The sequence below is a fragment of the Perognathus longimembris genome, chromosome 25, assembly GCF_023159225.1.
Source record: "Perognathus longimembris pacificus isolate PPM17 chromosome 25, ASM2315922v1, whole genome shotgun sequence".
Lineage (NCBI taxonomy): Eukaryota > Metazoa > Chordata > Mammalia > Rodentia > Heteromyidae > Perognathus > Perognathus longimembris.
In genome coordinates, this window is record NC_063185.1 from 12,947,570 (window position 1) to 12,970,118 (window position 22,549).

General features: G+C 52.0%; 1 protein-coding gene across 1 annotated transcript in view; it reads left to right on the forward strand.

Annotated features, from left to right (window-relative positions):
* The first annotated feature begins 12,627 nt into the window (after positions 1-12,627).
* Fat2 (FAT atypical cadherin 2) overlaps positions 12,628-22,549 on the forward strand; it is a 49,457-nt gene continuing 39,535 nt past the window's right edge. The window contains exon 1 of the mRNA XM_048333894.1: positions 12,628-12,933. The gene's annotated coding sequence lies outside the window, so the exon portion shown is untranslated. The remainder of the gene's footprint in view (positions 12,934-22,549) is intronic.

Genomic DNA, 22,549 nt, shown 5'->3' on the forward strand with positions numbered 1-22,549 from the left:
AATCCTCTAGATCTCCATCTCCTGAGTAGCTAGGACTATAGATGTGAGCCTCCAGCATCCACAAAGGTATTTTTTCCGGAGGTTTTGTGCTCAAATCTAGCACGCTACCATTTTGAGCCACAGCTCCACATCCGGCTTTTTGGTAGGTAAGTGAAGATAAGAGTCTCATGGACATTCCTGCTGGCTTCTAACCTTGATTGTCAGACCTCAGCCTCCTGAGTAGTGAAGGTGACAGGCATGAGCCCCCAGGACTGGCTTTCCAAGTCCTTCGATGAGGATTTTCTGGTGTCCCCCCCCCCCCCCCCAGTGAATCTGGGCTGCCCCTTGCTCTGCTTTGCTGGGCACTGAGTCTTCTGAATCTCCAGATACTTCAGACTAAACCTGGAATGAAGCAAATTTAGGAATCACTGAATTTAGCATCTAAGACCTTTTCTGAAAGATGCTGGAAACTGAAATTTGAAAGGCTTAAGAAAGAAGGCAGCTTAACCACAGTTATACACCATCAGATCTGTCAGGTGCCAGTCTAGTCTCTGGCTCATCTGCTGTGGAAAGTGCATTGCTGCTCCACGAGAAGAAGAGATAATGACCAGGCGCTGGTGGCTCACACCTGTCATCCTAGCTACTCAGGAGGCTGAGATCTGAGGATCACAGCTCAAAGCCAACCAGGGCTCGAAAGTCCATGAGAACTCTTATCTCCAATGAACCACCAGAAAACTGGAAGTGGAGCTGTGGCTCAAAGTGGCTAACCTTGAGCACGAAGAGCTCAGGGACAGGGCCTAGACCCTGAGTTCAAGCCCCATGACCGACAGAAGAAAAAAAGAGAGGCAATGACCAGCCTCACGAATCAGACAGAAATGTTGTGGCTTACTGGGCTGACCTTATCTGAAGCCAGCCAGCCAGAAAGTCCCCAAGTTTTGAAATCTGGGGAGCTCACCCTGAGCCTACATTCCTGTCAGGGGGACTTGGTCAGAACCCAAAATTCCTGGCACGCAACTTTATGCTGTCATTAGAATGGAAAGACATTAGCCATTAGAATGGAAAGACAATTAGATGCTGGTGGCTCACACCTGTAATCCTAGCTACTCAGGGTGCTGAGATCTGAGGATCCAGGTTCAAAGCCAACCTGTGCAGGAAAGTCTGCGAGACTCTTATCACTAATTAACCATTCCCCCAAATCCAGAAGTAGAGCTATGACTTAAGTGGCAGAGCACTAGCCCTGAGTTAACAATGCTCAGGGATAGTGCTCATGTGCTGAATTCAAGCCCCAGGATTGGGAGAGAGAGAGAGAGAGACAGAGAGAGAGAGAGAGAGAGAGAGAGAGAGAGAGAGAGAGAGAGAGAGAGAGAGAGAGAGAGAGAGAGAGAGAGAGAAATGGCCTGGGATACGGAACATCAAAGCTGATCTCAGGGTCATCTACCCCAGGACTCTAACAACTTAAGAGGCTGAGATCTGAGGATCGAGGTTCAAAGTCAGTCTGAGCACGAAAGTCTGAGAGACTGTTATCTCCAGAAAACCGAAGTGGCACTGTGGCTCAGAGTGGTAGAGCACTAGCCTAAGCAGAAGAGGTCAGGGACAGCACCCAGGCCCCAAGTTCAAGCCGCAGAACTAATAATAATAATAATTAAAAGTCTGGGCAATCCAGAAATGGGAGTGACCAGCTTGGGTAAGCATGGACCCTTCACCTTACAGAGACGAAGGAAGGGCAGGGCAGGGCCCAAGGGCTCCAATCGGAGGGTTTCTTAATCACAAGTAACCAGCGGGTCGGCTGCTAGACCCGCCCCCTCCCCCCCACCCCATAGCTCACCTCCCAGCCGGGCTGATGAGAAGATCTGTTTGCCTATCTGCCCAGTCACACGGTTCACCCCACATCACACCTCTTCCTGGCCCCTTACCTGATCCTGACCTCCTCCCTCCCGCCAAAAAACCCATCACCCCATCCCTGCCTCGGACTGTGCCCCAACTTGCACAAACCGCAGGCCTCTGTGCAGAGCTGAGGCATGGTGACTCAGGGGCGGGACTCGGGGTGCTGGGTCCCAGGGGCTGCTGGGAAAAAGGAGCTCTGGGCCTGGAGGTGAGGGGGCGTGAATCACACAGGAAGCTGCTCAGGCCTGCAAATGCAGACAGTGGCAAGGCTGGGGTGGGGGTGGGGGGCCAGGAGCCCCCCCCCCCCAATCAGGGGTACCATTTAGGAAGTTGGTGTTTTTTTTTCACACAGGTGTGCAAAGGCCTCTTCCATGCTGCCCAGATGGGCGTTGGTGCCTGGCAGAGGAGGAGAAGACTTTGTGTGTGTTGTTTATGCGTGTGCTCACGCTTGCGTGTGCACGCGTGTCCACCCTCAACCTTGCCTGGGTGCAATGTGTCTGTGCATGTGTGTATCTGGTATGGAACAGGTTGGTGTGGGTTTGTCTGTCTGTCTGTCTTTGCCTCTGTCTGTCACAGCCTCTTTGGGCTGTGCAAGAGTACAGCAGGCAAGGGGAACCCCAAGTAATAACCTTGAATGGTGAGCCCTAGGGGACAGGCCATCTGGGATGAACGATGAGCTCAATGAATCCACCCCCCCCAAAACCAGCTCCTAGGGAGTCTCTGAATACCCCCCAGCTTGAAGCCCAGAGTGGGGGAAGAGTTCGGGCTAGACAGAATCCATTCCAAGTTTCACAACCCAACCTGCCTGCCGTCCCCTCTGCCCTGCTGGGAAGTCAAGAAACACATGAAAAAAGAAAAAAACAACAACCCACAAAAAGCAAGAACCCAGAACAAAAAGAGCAGGCCCAGGTGTTATAGAGCGGGCTCATCCCAGCGACGCTGGAGGCTGAGATCTGAGGATCATGGCTTGAAGGCAGCCCGGGCAGGAGAAAGTTCAGGAGACTCTTATCACCAATGAGCCACCAAAATGCCGGAAGTGGAACTGTGGCTCAGGTGGTAGAGCACTAATCTTGGGTGAAAAAAAAAAAAAATCTAAGGGATTGTGCAAGGCTCTGAGTTCAAGCCCTAGTTGTCACCAAAACAAAACAAAAACAAACAACCCTAAGGGACAGCACCCAGGCCATGAGTTCAAGCCCCAGTATTAGCGTGCATGCACACACGCGCACACTCGCCCTACCCAGTCCTTGTGTGTCCTAGTCTTACTTCCCTTATCTAGAAACTGACTGTTCTGGATGAAGCCATTTTTCCAACTCGAAAAGTCCCCGTGACCAGCGTTGAGTTTCCTCCCCTGGCTTCTCGCCCCGGTCCCGGCCTGTCCCGTGATGCGTGTGCCCAGGTACGAGGTCAGCTGCGCAGATCGCGAGACAAACGCGGGCCGTCTGTCCGTGTAGGCAGGCAGGCCCTTCCCCTGTGCTCAGCGGGGTCAGCTGCCATCAAAAGCATCAACCGGCCACTCCCCACCACCCCCCCCGCTGGCCACTGCCCCCCCCCCCCCCGAAAAGCCCCAGAGTCTGCGGGGGGCGGGGAGGGGGGAAGCTGAGGCAGCAGCTTAGCCCACAGAGGCCTGGCAGGGGCGAGACCCCCTGGTGACCCTTGGCTCAGTGGCCCAGGCCTTGGCCTTCTTTTCCTATGCCCACATTTGTTTCTGGCAGCCAAGAGGGTTGGATTTTTTTTTTCTTTTTTGTTTTTTTGTTTTGGAATAAATCCAATCTGGCTTTGAATACCTTCCTGGCCACTTTCGAGCTGTAGGCATTTGGCTTCGTTGGGTCTGATTTTTTTTTTTTTTCTGAATCTGAGTTTCTCCATCTATCAGACTGGGATGAAAATAGCTATTTGTTTGTTCATCAGCTCAATGTGTGCATGACTTCGTTCAGCTAGGCATTTTCTTTTCTCCTTCCTTCCTTCCTTCCTTCCTTCCTTCCTTCCTTCCTTCCTTCCTTCCTTCCTTCCTTCCTTCCTTCCTTCCTTCCTTCCTCTCTCTCTCTCTCTCTCTCTCTCTCTCTCTCTCTCTCTCTCTCTCCTTCTTTTTGTGCTGGTTCTGGGGTTTGAACTCAGGGCCTGGGTGCTGTCCCTGGCTTATTCACTCAAGACCACAGTTCCCCTTCCGGCTTTCTGGTGGCCATTTGGAAATAAAAGTCTTATGGACTTTCCTGCCTAAGCTGGCTTTGAACCACCATCCTCACTCAGATCTCAGCCTCCTGAGTAACTAGGATGACAGGCGTGACCCAGTGGTGCCTGGTGGTTAGTTGAGTTTGTTACAGTGCAGGGACGATGCAATGAAAACCAACAGTCTTCCAAGAAATGGCATTGTAATATTGGATATGCAAATGAAGGGAGACCCTGTACAGACCTTACACAAAAATCAGCTTAGAGGAGGCCATCAACTTAAAGAGTTATAAACTCTTAAGGGAAATATAGCTGGACTTCATTGGCTCAGGCCTGTAATTCTAACTACTCAGGAGGCTGAGATCTGAAGACCCTGGTTCAAAGCCAGCCTGGGCAGGAAAGCCTGTGAGATTCTTATCTCCAATGAACCAATGAAAAAGATGGAAGTGGAGCTGTGGCTCAAATGGTTGGTAAAAATCTAGCCTTGAGCAAAAAATCAGGGACAGCTCCCAGGCCCTGAGTTCAAGCTAGGATTGACACAAAAGAAAGAAGGAAGGGAGGGAGGAAGGGAGGGAGGGAGGGAGGGAGGAGAAAGAGAAAGGGAAAGAAAGAAGCTGAAGAGAAGGAAAGAGAAGGAAAAATGAAAATATAAGGGTAAATCTGGGAAAGAGTGAGTTAGACAATGGTATTTTGGATATCACCTAACACATGTGTTATAAAAGGAAAACTGAGAAACCAGCTATCACTGAAATGAAACTTTTATGTCTGAAATGACATCATGAAGCTTGTGAAAGGATAACCCACTGGATAAGAGACGCATTTTTAAACTGCACATATCCTAAGGGCCTTGTACTGGAATATATAAAGAACACTCACAAATCAACAACATCAACAGATAAGCCAAGTAAAAATGGCACCATGCCTCAGCAGGGAGTGGTGATGCACACCTGTAATCCCAACTCTCAGGGGGCTGAGGTAGGTAGGAGGATCAAGAGTTTAAGTTTAATCTAGGTTACATAACAAAGGCTCTGTCTCAAAAACAAAACAAACAAATGAAAGCAAACCAACCCCCGACACACACACAATATTAGAATATTTCTCCATGGAAAGTACACAAATGAGTAAGAAAAGAAATATGAATTATCTATAGTCATTAGAGAAATGCAAATCAAGAGCACAAGTTGATATCAGCTGCCGCCCACTGGGATGGCTACGGTGGGAAAGACAGACAATAACAAGATAGATAAGAGCATCTAGGCAGGAGAATGCAAAATGGCACAGCTGCTTTGGGAACGAGTGTGGCAATCCATCAGCAATTACAGCTCTGATAGGATTAGTCATTCTACTGAGTATCTAAGAGTAATGACAACATAGGTTTGGGTGCTGGTGGCTCACACCTGTTATCCTAGGGACTCAGGAGGCTGAGATCTGAGGATCACAGTTCAAAGCCAGCCCAGGCAGGGACATCCATGAGACTCTTCTTTGACATCTCTTCTCTCTGTCAATCTCCTTCATGCCACAGACAGGGAGGAGGTCACAGAGTCACTGGGGGGGCAAGAGATGAGGCTGGAATTGAGGCTCCCTGGCTCTTGATCTGGTTGCTCTTTTACCACGATTGGGGTGGGGTGTGTCCCTAGATTCCCCCTCCCACCTCCATCTCACTGAAAGATTGTGCAGAGCCTCAAACCTCCCAGGTAGCACTCCCTCCCCTTCCCCTTCTCAATGCTCGGGGATAATCCTATAATGAATTAAGTGGAATGATTATGGCAAGTTTGGGGGAGCTTTACGTGTCACGTGGCCACGTGACAGCTTGCAGTCACTCATCTGCCCCTCGTCCTATGCTCAGAGACAATCCCTCATCTTTTCTACATCTTCTCAGTCCAAGTCAGCACCAGTGTGCCTGACTCCCCCACTCCTGCACCTCCCACCAGGCAGTGGGGGAGAAAGTGAGAACAATCTGCCAGTCTCCTCTCCAGAAGCTTCCATGTCATTCAGTGTGTGTGGGGGGCAGGGGGTGGGGGGAATGACGACAGAAAGCCAAGCAAAATCCAGTGCCATTCTCTGTGTTCAGAGGGAACAGTGGCTTATCCTAGCTACTCAGGAGGCTGAGATTTGAGGATTGAGGTTCAAAGCCAGCCTGGGGGGGGGGGGAATCAATAGCGGTAGTAAGTTAGCTCTCATTGTTCTGTGGCGTTGCTCATTTAGCCAAGCTACTGTTCACAGATGTTGAGGTTATGTCTAGATTATTTATTTATTTAGGTGTGTTCCAGTCACTGGGGCTTGAACTCAGAGCCTGGGTGCTGTCCTTTAGCTTTTTCCACTCAAGGCTGGCTCTCTACCACTCGAGCCACAGCTCCATGCCTAGCTTTTCTTTTTCTTTTTTCTTTTTTTTTTTAAAACCGGTTCATTGGAGATAAGAGTCTCTTGGATTTGTCTGCCCCTGGCTAGCTTTGAACCTGGATCCTCAGGTCTCTGTCTCCTGAGGGGCTAAGATGATGGACAGGAGAGACCAGCACCTGGCTCCGTGTGGGGGCTTTATGTAGAGCATTGTGTCAACGTCCCTGCCAGCATCTTCTTTAAAAAAACAATTATTAAAGTTACATAAGTGCATATATCTTCTTGTGGACATAAGCACTGTTTTTATTTTGTTTTTCCTTGGGAATATCCTCAGAGTGGACTTGCTGGCTGTGTGTGGTGTATGTGTCTGTGAAAAGTGACTGGTGTGGGGGAAGGGGGGTCTCTGCCACGGGCAATAGCCCCCCCTCTCTCTTTTGTGGTCAGGAGCCCTCCCTGGAAAATCAGTGCATGAAAGGATAAGCCTGAAAATAAGGTCAGGCTCAAAGGAGTCAGAGAAGAGCCAAAACTAGAAAAAGAAAAAAAGAGAGCTCCACATCAGTGCAGGTTTATTCAAGAGAAAAACTAGGATATTTATGGTGGGTTTGTCCAAAAAAAAAAAAAAAGCTAGAATTCTCTGGTGGAGATTGGTACAAAAGTAACTAATGGTGCGATGTAGATAACAGGGTCCCAGCTGGCAAAAGGGGAGGTGATAGGACAGGGTGTCTGTTCAGGGCCCCGGTCTGGCCCCCATAAAATAGGTGACAGCCGGTCAAGGCTATGAGGGTCAGGCGGGGGTGTTTGTGAACCAAGGCTCTCTGGCTTGGAGCCTTGAGATAAGGACACCTGGCGTCTCCGGCCTAACACTGCCAGTGCTGTGTTACCCACCAGCCCATGGAGACTCGGCCCAGCAAGCTGAACACTCAAGGCACGCTCACCTGTCTAGAAGAGACCCTGGATTTTAATGACACAGTCATCCAACCCAAATCACGTCATTAACTGCTGGGCTGCGGTGCTGCTAACAGCACCCCGATTATCTTGGGGGGCATGGGAAGGCATGCAGCAGACAGATGATGACAAATCAGTAGAAGGTCGCCTCACATCCTCTCTATGAGCCGGGTCAGGTGTTTGAGGCACCCAGGGAGGAAATTGGAGGTGGTCCCTTGCTCTTAGGACCCCCAAATGGGAGGTAGCCTCCCTTGTCCTGATCCACGCTTCTTGTCTTCTTTTTGTGCCCATCCTGGGGCTTGAACTCAAGGCCTTGGGTACTGTTCCTGAGCTTTTTTTCCCCTTGGCCCTCTACCATGTGAACCACAGCTCCATGTCTGGGTTTTTGCTGGTTAACTGGAGATATGAGTCTCGTGGACTTTGCTGCCCAGATTTTGGGGGGGGGGGGGTCACAGCAGGATCCTCAGATCTCAGCCTCCTGAGTAGCTGGGATGACAGGCGTGAGCCACTGGCGTGTAGCTGGTCACAAGCTTTTCAGCCTCACTTTCCCAGGCTGGGATATCAACTTTTAAGCTTGTCTCTCCAGTTAGAAAACACAGCAACCCCCTGGCTAAGAGCTGCCTTTAAGCTTTGCTTCCTTAACCCTGGCCGTATGCTGGCTGGCATCACCAGGGTGAGGCCTAACCCAACATCCAGCTGTGTATCTCACCCTCATCACAATAATTTGGGATCTGGGGGAGGGGAGAGCAGACAGTAATCCTGATTCTGAATCCCACAGAGATCCCAGTGAAAAGGGAAGGCTGAGAAGAACGGATGGAAGCACCCTGGGCTTTCTGCGGGAATATAGAAGCTCTAGTTCACACCCGCAGCCTCATATCTTCAACATGGGTTTGGGTGTTACAAAGATCTGGGCATGGACACCAGCCAGAGGGGTGTGGCTTCACCCCCAATGGGTGGGGCATCCACCAGATGGGCGGGGCAACAAGCCACTGCTCATCCTGGGTGGTGGGATGACCTCTGCCACAGCCTGGTTCTGGTCTAGCACACTTAGCTCAACACTTTCAGGTTGCCTGGTGCCAGTGGCTCACACATATCATATCCTAGCTACTCATGAGGCTGAGATCTGAGGATCATGGCTAAAAGCCAGTCCGGGTAGGAAAGTCTGTGAGACTCTTATTCTCAAGTAAGAGCCCCCCAAAGCTGTAAGTGGAGCTGTGGCTCCAGCATAGAACACTAGCCTTGAGTGGAAACGCTCAGGGACAGCGTCCACGCCCTGAATTTAAGCCCCAGGATCAACACACACACACACACACACACACACACACACACACACACACACACACACACACACACAGGTTCGGCTTCAGGTCCTCTGAGCAGCTTCTAAGCTTCTTGAGGAGTGACCTCACCAAGGCCCGAGCACTAACCAGCCTCCGCCGGCAGGACCAGCCTGGAGCTGGCAGACCCAGGATGGGACTGGTGGCAGGTGAGCTCATGCCATCAGCCTGACCAGCAAGGCCGGACGCCTCTCCTGGCAGGAACCTGTCAGAAGTGCCGGCTGGGGGTCAGGATGAGCTGAGGGCCTCGCGGTGCCCAGATGCCCAGAGCAGCAGGTCTGCTGAGTGCCTGATTACATTCCCGGGCACCCCAAGTGATGTCAGGGGCTGGCTGTGCCCACTCCTGCCGGGGGGCCCATCTGTCAGTCACAGAGCCGGCAGCCCAGGTCCAGCCCCCCAGCCCACCTGCCTTCCGCCTTCTGCTTCTCCATCTCGGTTGTGGCTCAGCCCACCTCCAGGCAGGTCGCCTCATTCCCCCAATGGCTTCATCCTCCTTAAAGGTACCATGACCGACCCCGTTGAGTGCCTGTTACCCTAGCTCCTCATGAGGCTGAGATCTGAGGATCACAGTTCAAGGCCAGCCTAGACAGGAAAGTCCATGAGACTCTTATCTCCAATGAACCACCAGAAAGCTGGAAGTGGTGCTGTGGCTCAAAGTGGTAGAGTGCTAGCCTTGAGCAAGAAAAACTCAGGGACAGTGCCCAGGCCCTGAGTTCAAGACTCAGGACCGAAGGTTCACTTCCAGCACCCCCTCAAATCTTTGACCAGCCTGGCTGCTGGTCAGCCCAGTTTATACGCATATGCTGTTGATTTGTGTTTGATGATGCCTGAACGAACCTGTTGCCTTCAGCATGCCCTGGAAGAAAGAGAAGGGGTTCTGTCTGTTAAGGATTAAAACGATGTTATTCACACATCCAGATGTCCAGGGTACCCTGCAATTCTACCTGGGGTGAGAAGTTTTTAATCATTGTTCAAGTGGCCATGTTGAGCCCCAAGCCTTTACAGGGGAAGCCTAGACACTTTTTACTTTTATTGTCTTGTCAGTTGTGGGGCATGAACTCAGGGCCTAGGCACTGTCCCTGAACTCAAGGCTAGTGCTCTACCACTTTGAGCCACACCTCCACTTCCGGTTTTCTGTGCTTCATCCGAGATAAGAGTCTCACGAACTTTCCTGCCTGGGCTGGCTTCAAACTGTGGTCCTCTGATCTCAGCCTCTTGAGTAGCTAGAGTGACAGGTGTGAGCCAACCCCCACCCCGCCCCATGCCTGGCTTGAGGTATCAGCTTCTGCCATTACCTCTTGCTCAGAGATCAGAAGTATAGTCTGGTACTCAAAGGAGAGAGAGGCATGCAGACTGTGCCAAGATTTCACCAGGAAGAGGGGGAAATTGAGGTATCCCGAAGCTCTGGTTAGGACTTCAAGAACAAGAAGATTGCCAGCATGTTGGGGAGACTCGGAGGAGTCCAATTCCTCCAGTGCATGGGAAACCAGAGGCCTAAAAATAGCCAGTGCAAAGTTCCTGGGGCCAGTGGGGGGGATGCAGTAGGGGAGGATCAGCCCTGGGTCTAAGAGAATGGCTAGGAAGCTGAAAGGATGGGTGAATGTAGAGTCTTGTTATGTCTCCCACTCTCCCTTCCTTCCTCTTTGGGATACAGACTGTCCCCAGCTGGGGTCCCCTCCCCGGGGAGGTAAAGATGGGGGGAAGGGGTACAGTTACCTGAACCTCTGCACATGAGTAGTCACAGGAATCAGCCCCCTCCCTCCCAGCCTCTTCACCCTGGTTAATGTGTAATCCCATCAAATGGATCACACACCCACACCCCCACACCCCCCCCACACACACCCAAGTCACGCCCCTCCCCCCCACTTCACCCTTCAAGCCCCTAGGCCTTCTGCAGGGGGCCAAGGCAGCTGGCAGGGCAAGATCTCAGGGGACCTTCCCGGTAACAGAAGGTTCTAGATGCGCTGGGCAGCCAGCTTGGTGGGCACAGTCGGCTGGACCCTCGTGACAAGTCATCATACAGGCCCAGGTGGCTGTGTAGTCCCAGTGGCTCATGCCTGTAACCCCAGCTATCCGGAGACTGAGCTCTAGAGGATAATGGTTCAAAGCCACCCTGGGCAGAAAAGTCATCAAGACTCCATTTCCAGAACGAGCAGCCAAAAATAAACCCCACCTAGCCTGGAGGTGTGGTTCAAGTGGCAGAGCGCCAACCGAGGAAGCAAGCCCTGAATTCAAAGCTCAGTTCTCGGGAAGGAGAAAAGATTCTGTGCCTCCGTGGTCTCCCTGAAAGCCGAGCCCAAGCCACAGAACCAGGCCTTGGTGTTGCTGAATTAACAAGGAAAACACATCCGTCCTGGGTCTGAGTCCTGGGTGACCCATGGCAGCTGTAAGCCCAGGTAACAGACGGGGGGAGCAGAGACTACAGCTGAAGACATGTTCCGTGGATCCCTGAAGATCATCACCACCACCACCACCATCATCATCACCATCATCAACCTTGAGTAAAAGAGCTCAGGGACCATGCCCAGGCCCTGAGTTCAAACCCCACGGCTGACAAACAAACAAAAAAGAAAGCTATGCAGAACTCATGCTCCTTAGCCCAGGTTGAAGGGCTGCTGCTCAGCTGAACCGACATCAGGGGAGAAGGCTGAGTTTGAACTCCCTGTCTTTAGATGTGCACACCAAGACTCACTTATGTGGCAGAGATAAGGCACGGGACTGGGAGAACAGGGGGTGGGCAGAGGGGGGTGACAGAGGGGGGGCAGGTAGAGGTGGGGCTGGCAGACTGTTTGCAGAGCTGTTCTGAGCCATGAGAAGCGGGGACTCTGTCGTGAGCCTGTAGATCACCAAAGGGGAGGTATGGGGTCTCCCGGCAAATAAACCACACAGGAGGGTCATGCCTCCCTTCCTTCCCCTCCCTCTTCCCTTCCCTTTCTCTTCTGTTCCCCTTTCTCTTCCCTTCCCTTTTCCCTTTCCTTCCCTTCCTTTCCTTCTTTCCTTCCCTTTCCCCTTTCCTTCCCTTTCTCTTCCCTCTTCCCTTCCTTTCCCTCTTCCCTTCCTTCTATTCCTTTCCCTCTTCTCTTCCCTTTTCCCTTCCTTCCTTTTTCTTCTTCCCTTCCCTTCTCTGTTTCCTCCCCTTTCCTCTTCCCTTCCCTTCCCATTTCACTTTCTTTTTCCCTCCCTTCCCTTTTCCTTCCCATCTCTTCCCTCTCCTTTCCTCTTGCCCTCTCTGTCCTCTTCCCTTCCCTTCCCTTCCCTTCCTTCCCTTATTGCTTCCTACACAGGGCGTACTCTGAAATGACTTGGGGTCCTGAGCCAAAAGACACCCCACCGCCTCCTGAGGCGCTGCTGTGTCCTTGTGCGCTGGCAAACCGCCCTCCTCTGCCCTCCTTCCCATAGCAGGGGAAGCCCAGGCTGCCTCTCCCTCACCCCCAGAATTCCCTTGCTGGGGGGATTTTTCTGCGCAAAGTGACTTCCATCACTTATATCTCCTTCTCCGCCCTGTAGGTGACATCTACGATGAAACCCCATCTTTCCAAGAAAAGGAAACTGAGGCTCAGATTCTTATAGCGCCCCCCCCCCCGCCATTGCCCTGAAAGCTGCAAAAGTGGGGGCAGTGACCATGGCCGGAGGTCTAAGAGCTAAGGCTTCATGCAGCCTGGTGACTTGTGGTTATTCATGGCAGCTCTAGAGTGAGGAGGAGGAGGAGGAAGAGGAGAAGAGGAGGAGGAGGAGGAGGAGGAGGAGGAGGAGGAGGAGGAGGAGGAGGAGGAGAGGAGGGGGGAGGAGGAGGAGGAGGGGGAGGAGGAGGAGGGGGGAGAAGGAGGAGGGGGAGGAGGAACAGGGAGACAGACGATTTGCACCCCCCCCCCCAGAGTCAAGTCTGCTTTTTTCAGCCCCGTCCCCCCGCCCCCCCCCCCCCCCACTGCTTTCTGGGTAAAAAAAAAAGTCTCAGTTTCTCATTCTGTGCCACCCAGGAGATAGGTAGCCAGCCATGAGCCAGGCTGCTCCTCAGCCTTCCAGCCCTCCTTTTCCATAACTTGATTCCCCCGCCACTAACCAGTCAGCTCTCTCTCTCCCTCCCTCCCTCCCCCCTCCCTGGCAGGAGGGGGCTGATCCAACTTGCTTCATTCCCCCTCCTCCTCCTCCAGGAGGCAGACACACCTACTCCAGCTCCGGGCAGAGCCTTCCTGTAGCACCAGCCTGCCGGGCACTTCAGCCCTGGGAGAGGGGGTGGACGCAGGGGGCACCCCTGGGACGCCCTGCCCCCCCTTGAAGGACACAGGTAAGACCTAATGGGGGGCCAGGAAGGGACAGGGCGGGGAGGGTTGTAGGATCTTTGTGACAACTGCACTTCGGTACCTGTTCCCAGAGCTGGGGCGGCATGGGGCACACCTGGGAAGTGGAAAGGGAGCTGGGGAGCCTTTGGCAGGGAAAGGCATGCGGACAGACGGGGGACCCCTGGAGCCCCCCCCCATACACCCCCGATCGCTTGCCCATTCCTGGGCACTGGCGGCGATGATATGGCCAGGCTGGGCCTGGGTGCCGTCCAGCAGAGCCCATGAGTGGACCAGCGCGGGACTTTGTTCTTCTAGAAGTGGCTCGGTTATGTGCAAAGCCTGGTGCTGAGCAGAGAAGCCCTTCAGAGCTTCATTGGGGGGCAGGGGAGGGGGGTGGGCTGGGGAGCAGAGAGAGAGCGAGAGAGAAACTGGCGGCTTGTACCTAAGTGTGTTCAGGAGACACTGGAGCCCCATAGTGGATAAAAACACCTGCTAGGGAGGTCAGGGGCCTGAGGGAGACTCAGATGACCTGGCAAGCCCTGGATCACTTGTAGCTTGTTTGTTCATGCTGGTCCCGAGGCTTGAACTCAGGGCCTGGGTGCTGTCCCTGAGCTTTTTGTTTGCTTGTTTTGCTCAAGGCTTAGTGCTCTACCACTTGAGCCACAGCTCCACTTCTGGCTTTCATTTGTGGGGCGGGGGAGGTTCATTGGAGATAAGAGTCTCACAGACTTTTCCTGCTCAAGCTGGCTTCGAACCCCAAGCCTCAGATCCCAGCCTCCTGTGCAGCTAGGATTGCAGGCGTGGGCCACCGGGGTTCTCTAGAGGCACCCTGTGGGGTTCAATCCTCAGCTTCCCTGGCTGTCCCGTGGGGGCCTGCCACGGGGTGTTGGTGCTGGGGGAGGCGAGCAGGGCAGGAAGTGTGGTTTGTCCTCCCTGTCTCCACGTGGGGAGATGAAGGCCCCGTGAGGTTTATGGGGCTATTTCCCAACCAGCACCTGGTCTCAGGGCAGAGGTGGGGGGTGGAGACAGGCTCGGGGTAGGAGCTCCCAGCCCTTGGTTTGGTGTTTCAGGGGGGAAGTGGGAGGCTACGCCAGAGAACTTCCCCTCCGGAGAACTTCCCCTCTGCATGCAATGCCAAGCTGACAGTCACCCTTACCGGGAGCACTTCCTGTGTGCCTGGCTCCCGGGGGTCTGTTATCAGGGATTTGGGAGGTTTTATGGCCAGGAAGTGTGAAAAGAGAATTCATGTCATCATGGCTCTGAGTCACCAGCTGTGTGGCCCCAGATGGTATGAGATGCTATCTTCGTTTCTCTACAGAATCAAGTAAAGGTATATAGGAGGGTTATTCAGATTTGCTCCGGTTCATTTATTTGTTTCCTTGTTCACTTATTTATCTATTTCGGTGTCAGTGTCTGGGCTTGAACTCGGGGCCTCATGCTCTTGCTTGCTTGGCTTTTAATTATTCCCCCTCGAGGCTGGTGCTTTACCACTTGAGCCACACTTCCATGTCTGACTTTTGCCTGGTTCCATGGAGATAAGCAGCTCAGAGATTTTTCTGCCTGGGCTTTGCTTAATGAACCTGAATCCTCAGATCTCAGCTTCCTGAGTAGCTAGGATGACAGGCGTGAGCCATCAGCTCTTTGTTAGAAGGTGTCAACCAGGCTGGTCTTGAACTTGTGATCCTCCTGCCTTACTCTCTTCACTGATCAGGGCATGAGCCACCACAGACAGTTTGTTCTTAAGCAGGCTTCTTTCAGGAAGATCCAGAACTCATGAGATATTGATTGAGCCCTGGGCCTCAGTTTCCTCCTTGGTGAAATGGGGAGGAATTCGCATGAGGATCTCTGATTCCACGATGTTCAGTGTCTCTTCTTTGGGGACCTGGAGTTCATAGTGGGTCTGGGAACTTTTGAGGTGGTAGGCATTAACTCAGCCAATCCGAGCAGGTCTTGCAAAACTTGAGTTCTAGAAGCCCCGCCCCTGGGGAAGAATCTCATTGGCTCCCTGCTCTACTTTCTATTTTGCAGAAAAGTTCTTTTGATAAGCTTCTGACCAACAGCCTGCTTGGCTTTTGTAGTTGCCTTGGGAAACGGTTCAAAAACAGAATGCATAAATTATAAGTTGGGACTGGTGTGTGTGTGTGTGTGTGTGTGTGTGTGTGTGTGTGTGTGTGTGTGTGTGTACGCCCAGGCTGGGGCTTGAACTCAGGGCTTCATGCTGTCGATTATAGACTTGTCTGCTCAGGGCTGGTGCTCTACCACTTAAGCCACAGCTCTATTTGTGGCTTTTTTTGTGTGGGTTAATGGGACACAGGAGTCTCTCGGGTTTGTCTGCCCTGGCTGGCTTTGAACCGTGCTCCTCACTTCTCAGGCTCTTGTGTAGCTAGGATTGCAGGTGAGCCACCGGCATCTGACTCGCCATGGGGTTTTTGAGGGACTCAAATAAGAAAATGGACCAGGAAGCTGCTCTGAGAACAGGAATATACCTATGAAGTAAGTTCCCCAATAAATTAGAGCTCAGCTAGCCAGGCAGGGCTGCCATTGTCCTCGGGGTTCTGTGGTGGGTAGGAAGGGTACTGCAGGCAGGGAGGGAGGGACAGCTCTGGGGGCCACCGGGCACGGTTCCCGAGCCTGCAAATGTCTCTCTCCTGGCTTCTGAGACGGGAAGAGTCCAACATCCCTTAGCTATGAACTCTCCTTCTGTGTGCATGCAGTCAGAATGCCTTTCTTATTAAGAAAAAAAAAGAAATTAAAGTCTTGCCAAGAACCAGTGGCTCATGCCTGTAATCCTAGCTACTCAAATGCTGAGACCTGAAGACTGAGGTCCAAAACCAGTCCAGGCAGGCAAGTCCATGAGACTCTTATCGCCAATAAACGACTTAGAAAAAGCCAGAAACAGAGCTGTGGCTCAAGTAGTCAAGCGCTTACCTTGAGCACAAAGAAGCTCAGGGACAGTGCCCAGGCCCAGAGTTCAAGTCTCAGTACTGGCACACACACACACACACACACACACACACGTACACACACATACACAAAAGTGTTGGAAAACCTTTCTAATGAAATATAAGGTACATACAGAAAATATGCAAGTGAACTTTCCAGACACTAACCAACTCCAAGACAAACAAATGGAGCATAACAGCCAGAACCTCCATTTTTCCATCCTCCGTCATTAATCAAGCCCAAACTATAAGAGGAACTCTCATCTAACCTAATCCCTAGACTTTTTTTTTTAATTACGCTTTCTGTGTTTGGAGTTGCCTTGCATCTACTTATATATACGAGGGAGAGTCACCCATACCGTTGTCTAGCACAATAATTCCAGTTCTTCACTGTATAGTATTTTACTATATACTGTATACTATCCTACTATACAGCCAGTCACTATTTACTTATGCACTCCGGTCTTGATAGCTAGCTCCTAATGGAGATGAATAAAACAGTGAATGCTCTGAAAACCCTAGTGAGCCTTCTTGATCATCTAGTGAGCACTTCCCTTGGGTAGAACTCTTTATTTTCAGGCTCAGTTCTGTTTCCTACAAGGGAAGCATGATGAACTCAGGGCCTGGGGCGCTCTCCCCGAGTTTTTCCCACAAAAAGCTGGTGCTCTGCCACTTGAGCCACAGCTCCACTTCCAGCTTTTCGGTGGTTCGTTCGAGATAAGAGACTCAAGCAGCCCGGCGTGCTGGTGGCTCACACTTCTCTATACTCGTAACTACTCAGGAGGCTGAGATCTGAGGATCCAAGTTCGAAGCCATGCTAGGCAGGAAAGTCCCTGAGACTCTTATCTCTGATGAGCCACAAAAATCCAGATGTGGAATGGAGATGAGGCTCATAGGGTAGAACACTAGCCCAGGCCCTGAGTTCAAGCCCCAGAACCAGCACCAGAAAAGAAGAAAAAATAAAACAGATAAACTCTCAAGAACTTTCCTACCCAATCTGGCTTTGAACTGCGATCCTCAGATCTCAGCCTCCTGAGTTGCTAGGGTTGACAGGCCTGAGCACCCAGCACTCAGGCCACGGGGGAACTGTGCCTTTGAAATAAGGCCTCATAGAATGGAAGGTGCTGGAAGAACTGTGGTTCCCTTGCTCAGTAGCCAGACCAGAGAACTGGCTCTGCTGCTAGTCCCAGGGCCCCACCTCTAAGAACTCTGATTCAGTAGATCTAGGAGTACAGTGAGGAATATTCATTAACCCCTTCCCCTCTTCCTTAAGGGATTCCCCAGGGGCAGGGACACCACTGGTTAACGCAACGACCAGCTCTGTCGAGGACAGCAGAGGGTCTGGCAGAGCTGTGTGGGCTAAGGGCTGGGCATGGCAGGGTTTGCCCCCCGGAGGTACGAGAAAGCAGAGGGCCTTGGCCAGGAGCCCAGCCACCTTGGGTCATCTCAGGATGCTCCCAAACCATCTCTGAGAGCCCTCCTGGGCCTCTCTGGTCATGTTCAGCCAGCTCAGTGGCAGGACCGGCTTGCTTCTGAAAGCAAAGCTTCCTGATGTTACTCCACTCCTGAAAGACTGACTGCTCTCTACCTGCCGTGACCTGCCTGCCTGCCTGCCTGCCTGCTTGCCTGCCTGTCCAGTTTTATCCTCGGCTTTCCCGTTCACAGGGCTAAAGACAGACAGACAGACTGCTGGAGGAAATTGAAGGGAGAGAGTATTGGAAATGGAGCCTCGATGAGGATCTATTGGCTGGTGTGAGGGAGGGATTTCCAACCCCCCCCCTCCACTGCCCAACTTTTCTTTCCAACCTAGGGGCTGAGGAAAGGCAGACCAGGGAGCTGTCAGTCACCCAAGAGAGCTGAGGTTATTTGTTTGTTTGTGCCACCCTGGGGCTTGAACTCAGGTACAACCCCTTTGAGCCACAGCTCCACTTCTGGTTTTCTGGTGGGTTCACTGGAGATAAGAGGCTCACAGATTTTTTTTTCCTGCCTGGGGCTGCCTTTGAACCTCAGTCCTCCGATCTCAGCCCCTGAGTAGCTCGGATGCCAGGCATGAGGCCCCGGGTAGCTGGCTGAGATCTGAGTTGCCAAGGGAGATGGAATCCAACCTTGGCTATGTGATCTTAAAAGCTAGGAATCCTCTCCCAGTCTCATTTATAGTCTCATTTATAGTCTCATTATAGCATGGACAGAACGGGGCTAATTACAGGGTTACAGGTGAGCTCAGACTTCCAACCACTGCCCCCAGGGCCCAAGGCCGAGCAGATGTTCTACAGCTGTCAGCCGGGACCTCTGGCATTTCACATTCCCATGGTCCTCCGGGCGTGCGTCGGTGATAGCAAGGGAGGATGCACTCAGCAAGGCACCGCTGGTCCAAGTTCCCAGGAAATGAGCCTTGGGCTCTGGGTCCTGCCATGGCCCCCAGAGGAGTAGAACCTTTTAGCACCCTCCTCCCAAGTGGGATACTATGCTCACCACTTAATCTTCTTGTCTGGATCCGGCTCCCCAGTTCCTAAGTGAACACACGCGGCTGGGTTGTGGTCATTCCAGCTACTCAGGAGGCTGGGATCTGAGGCTCGCGGTTCGAAGTCAGCCTGGAAGTTTGTCCAGGAGACTCTTCTAGCCAAGGGATCACAGACAAAACAAAACAAAACTGGAAATGGAGCTGTGGCTCAAGGGGTAGAGAGCTAGAGCCCTGAGCACAAAAGCTCAGGGACAGCATTCAGGCCTTGAGTTTGAGCCCCAAGAATTGGAGGATGGAGGATGGAGGGTCCTACAAGGCAGTCCTGGGCATGGTGACAGCCAGAGTGTGTGCACACGTGTGCGCGCATGCACACACACACACACACACAGAGTCCCTGCATTCCACACATTTTCTGAGCACCTTTCTGTAAAGACATTAACTACAACCCATGTGCTATTTTCGGCACTCCTGGCATGGTGCCAAATGCTTTCCACGTGCTGGCCCTTCAGTCCTCCGGGGAAGGATATATATTGCTGGTCTGATTCAGAAGAGGGAAACTGAGGCTGGGCTGGGCGCAGTCCCAGGCAGCACTGGAAGTGGAACCACAGTCTGGTTCGGGTCCCCTGCACTGAACGTTTAGCGGATGATGAAGCAGGTTCTGGGTTGGTGGCTTCCTGAGGGGCCCCCAGAGTAGGAGAAGAGTCAGGGTGCAGAAAGCAGCTTCGCTAGGGGAAAGAACCCCAGGAAATCCAGACTGGGCTCTGGCTACAGGTCTGTTTCCAGTACACCTGTGTGATGGATGTTCATGTGGTTTCGATGCAGATTAGACTCACAGTAGGGTTGGTTTGTTGTGCAGGTCCTGAGGTTTAAACTCAGGGCCTGGGTGCTATCCCTGAGCTCCTTTTTCTCTACCACTTGAGCCACAGCACCACTTCCGGTTTTCTGGTGGTTCATTGGAGATAAGAGTCTCACAGGCTTTCCTGCCCTGACTGGCTTCAAACCGTGATCCTCAGATCTCAGCCTCCTGAGTAGCTAGGATGACAGCCATGAGCCACTGATGCCTGGCTCTTACCATCTTTCAAGATGCCCAGTAGTGGTTTGGTGGAGTCATAGGAAGATCTGTCTTTGGTATTTTGAGGAATCTCCACACTGATTTCCACAATGTCTGTGCTGGTTTACATCCCCACCAGCAGTGGCTACCCCTGCCTCGGGATCTGGGCTTTGTTTTCTTAATGGCTGCAATCCTGATAGAGGTAAACGGGATGCTAGTGTGGATCCAGCCTTATGGCTAAGAATGCTAGGCACTTCTTCCTGTATCTGTTAACTTTCCTTCTTTCTTCCTTCTTTTCTTTTCCCTCTCTTCTTCCCTCTCATCTTCCTCTTTCCATTTCCTTACCCCTTCCTTTTCCTTCTCCTTTCTGTCCTTTCCCTCCTCCTCCTCTTCCTCTTCCTCCTTCTTTTCTCTTCTTCTTCTTCTTCTTCTTCTTCTTCTTCTTCTTCTTCTTCTTCTTCTTCTTCTTCTTCTTCTTCTTCTCCTTCTCCTTCTCCTTCTCCTTCTCCTTCCTCCTCCTCCTCCTCCTCCTCCTCCTCCTCCTCCTCCTCCTCCTCCTCTTCCTCTTTCCTTCTCCTCCTCCTCCTCCTTCTTCTTTCTTCTTCTCTCTCCAGTATTAGGGGTTGAATTCAAGGCTTCCTGTTCACTAAGCAGGTGCTCTGCCACTTGAACCATGACCCTAGCCTTTTTGCTTTAGTTTATTTGTGACATTGGGTCTCTTGCTTTGCCCAGGCACCTCAGAACCACAATCCTCCTTAACTTCCACTTCTTTCAATCCTCTCTCTCCCTAGTCAAAGGCCAAGGAGGGCCATCAGATCCGATGAAAATATTTCCCACTACCATAACGGATACCAACAGAATAGTTTTTGTCATTGGGAAATCCATGTTGGCACCAGAAACTGAGGCTCAGAGAAGGCAAGCCATCAGTCCAAGGCCACACAGCCAGAGTGTAAATCATCAGCTTCCTTCTGATGTGTGGTGGATATTACTTGAAGGCAGTCTAAGATATCCATCCATCCATCCATCCATCCACCCATCCATCCATCCATCCACCTATCCATCCATCCATCCATCCATCCATCCATCCATCTATTCACCCATCCATCCATCCATCTATTCATCTATCCATCCATCTGCCCATCCATCTATCCATCCGTCCATCATTTATCATCCATCTATTCTCCATCCATCCATCCATCCATCCATCCATTTCATTATCTATCTACCTATCATTTATTATCCATGCATTTATCACCCACCCATTCATTTCATTATCTAATACAGTCATGAGCACACAGCTGCACACAATATTAGGTTCCAAAATTTCAGCCAGGCACCCATGGCTCACACCTGTGATCCTAGCAACTCAGGAGGCTGAGATCTGAGGATCACGGTTCAAAGCCAGCACAGGCAGGAAAGTCTGTGAGACTCTTAGGTCCAATTTACCACCAGAAAACCGGAAGTGGAGCTGTGGCTCAAGTGGTAGAGCCACCAGCCTGGAGGTAAAAAGCTAAAAGACAGCACACGGGCCCTGAGTTCAAGCTTCAGAACCCACGTGTGCGTGCGCATGTGCACACGCACACACACACACACACACACAGTGCAAATCTTCACACTCAGCACAAGCCAAGGAACAGAAGGCCCAGCCTGGGACAAGCGCCTGCTTGTAGCGACTCAGAACCGCCGCTAGCTGGGCCAGCAAGCTTAGACTGGAGCAGCTTCCTGCTTCTGGGGAGCTGTGTGGACCCCACCCTCACCCCAAAACAGGCTTTGACTCAACCTTGGCATTGAGAACTAAAAATAACTCGTATCTATCCAGCGCTGCCGGGGTGCCAGGCCCAATGGGAGGCACGGGCGTACGTCACCTCTCGCTGGCATCCTCAGAATTCAAAGTTTCAGCTTACAGATGGGGAAACTGAGGCTCAGGGGTGGACAGCCACTGACTGACTCAGAGGTAGATGTGACACTCTTATCTCTGATGAAATCACCAAAAATTAAAAAAAGTGCCCTAATGGAGTTGTGGTCATGTAGTAGAACACCAACCATGAATGAAAATGCTAAGAAATAAGTACCCGGGCTCTGAATTCAAGACTCAGGATGTATAATACATTAATAAATTAGTTAAATTAAGTATTTTTAAAATATTAAGTCAGGCACCCATGGCCTGTGCCTGTCATCTGATCTGCTCAGGATGCTGAGATCTGAGGATCATGGTTGGAAGCCGGCCTGGGCAGGAAAGTCTGTGAGACTCTTATCTCCGCTAAACAATGAAAGATAAAGAGGTGGTAGAGCGCAAGCCTTGAGCAAAAAGAAAAAAAAAAAAAAAAGAAGAACAAGAAGCTCAGGGTCAGTGCCCAGGCCATGAGTTCAAGCCCCAGGATGGGCACAAAAATAAATAAATGGGTACAGCAAATATTGGTGGTAAGAATAGGGGTGCAATTTGTCTTTATACCCTCTTGTTTCAGGCCCAGTGCCAGGATGGCACCCCCAGAACCTTGTGGCCTGGCAGCATCCTTCCCCTCTCTCTCCCCTCCTGAGGGTGGTGGGGGGGGGAGGGGAGGGGAGGGAGGGGGCTGCCACTGGCTTTTGCCTCCAGCTCATTTTAACGGCTTGCTCTGCCTGGCGCCTGTGCAGGCTGGGCTGGGAGGGGGGGGGTTGGTGGGTTGGGGTGTCTTGTCGGGGCCTGCCCACGTTGAGCTGACCTGGTGAGCAGGAAACTGCCCCCCGGGGCAAGAGCCACTGGCAGGCAGACAGCATGCAGCTCCACGCACTGCGCCCATATCCCGGGAGCTCGAGGAAGGGCTTGGGGTGCAGTGGGGGGGGTTGGGGAGGGTTTTTTGGGGGCTTTCAAGAGCAAAACTGTCTTCGGGCTGCAAGTCAATGGCTCTCGCCTGTCATCCCAGCTACTCGGGAGGCTGAGATCAGAGGATCGTGGTGCAAAGCCAGCCGGGGTGGAGAAGTCGGTGAGACTCTTCATCTCCAATTAGCCAGCAAAAAGCTGGACCTGGAGCTGTGGCTCAAGGGGTAGAGCTCCACAGCAGCACTCGGGCCCTGAGTTCAAGCCCCAGGATCGGCGTGCACACACACACACACACACACACACACACACACACACACACATCTGCAGTCATTGGCAATGTTCCCTCATAGCAGTTCCTGACAGTGGC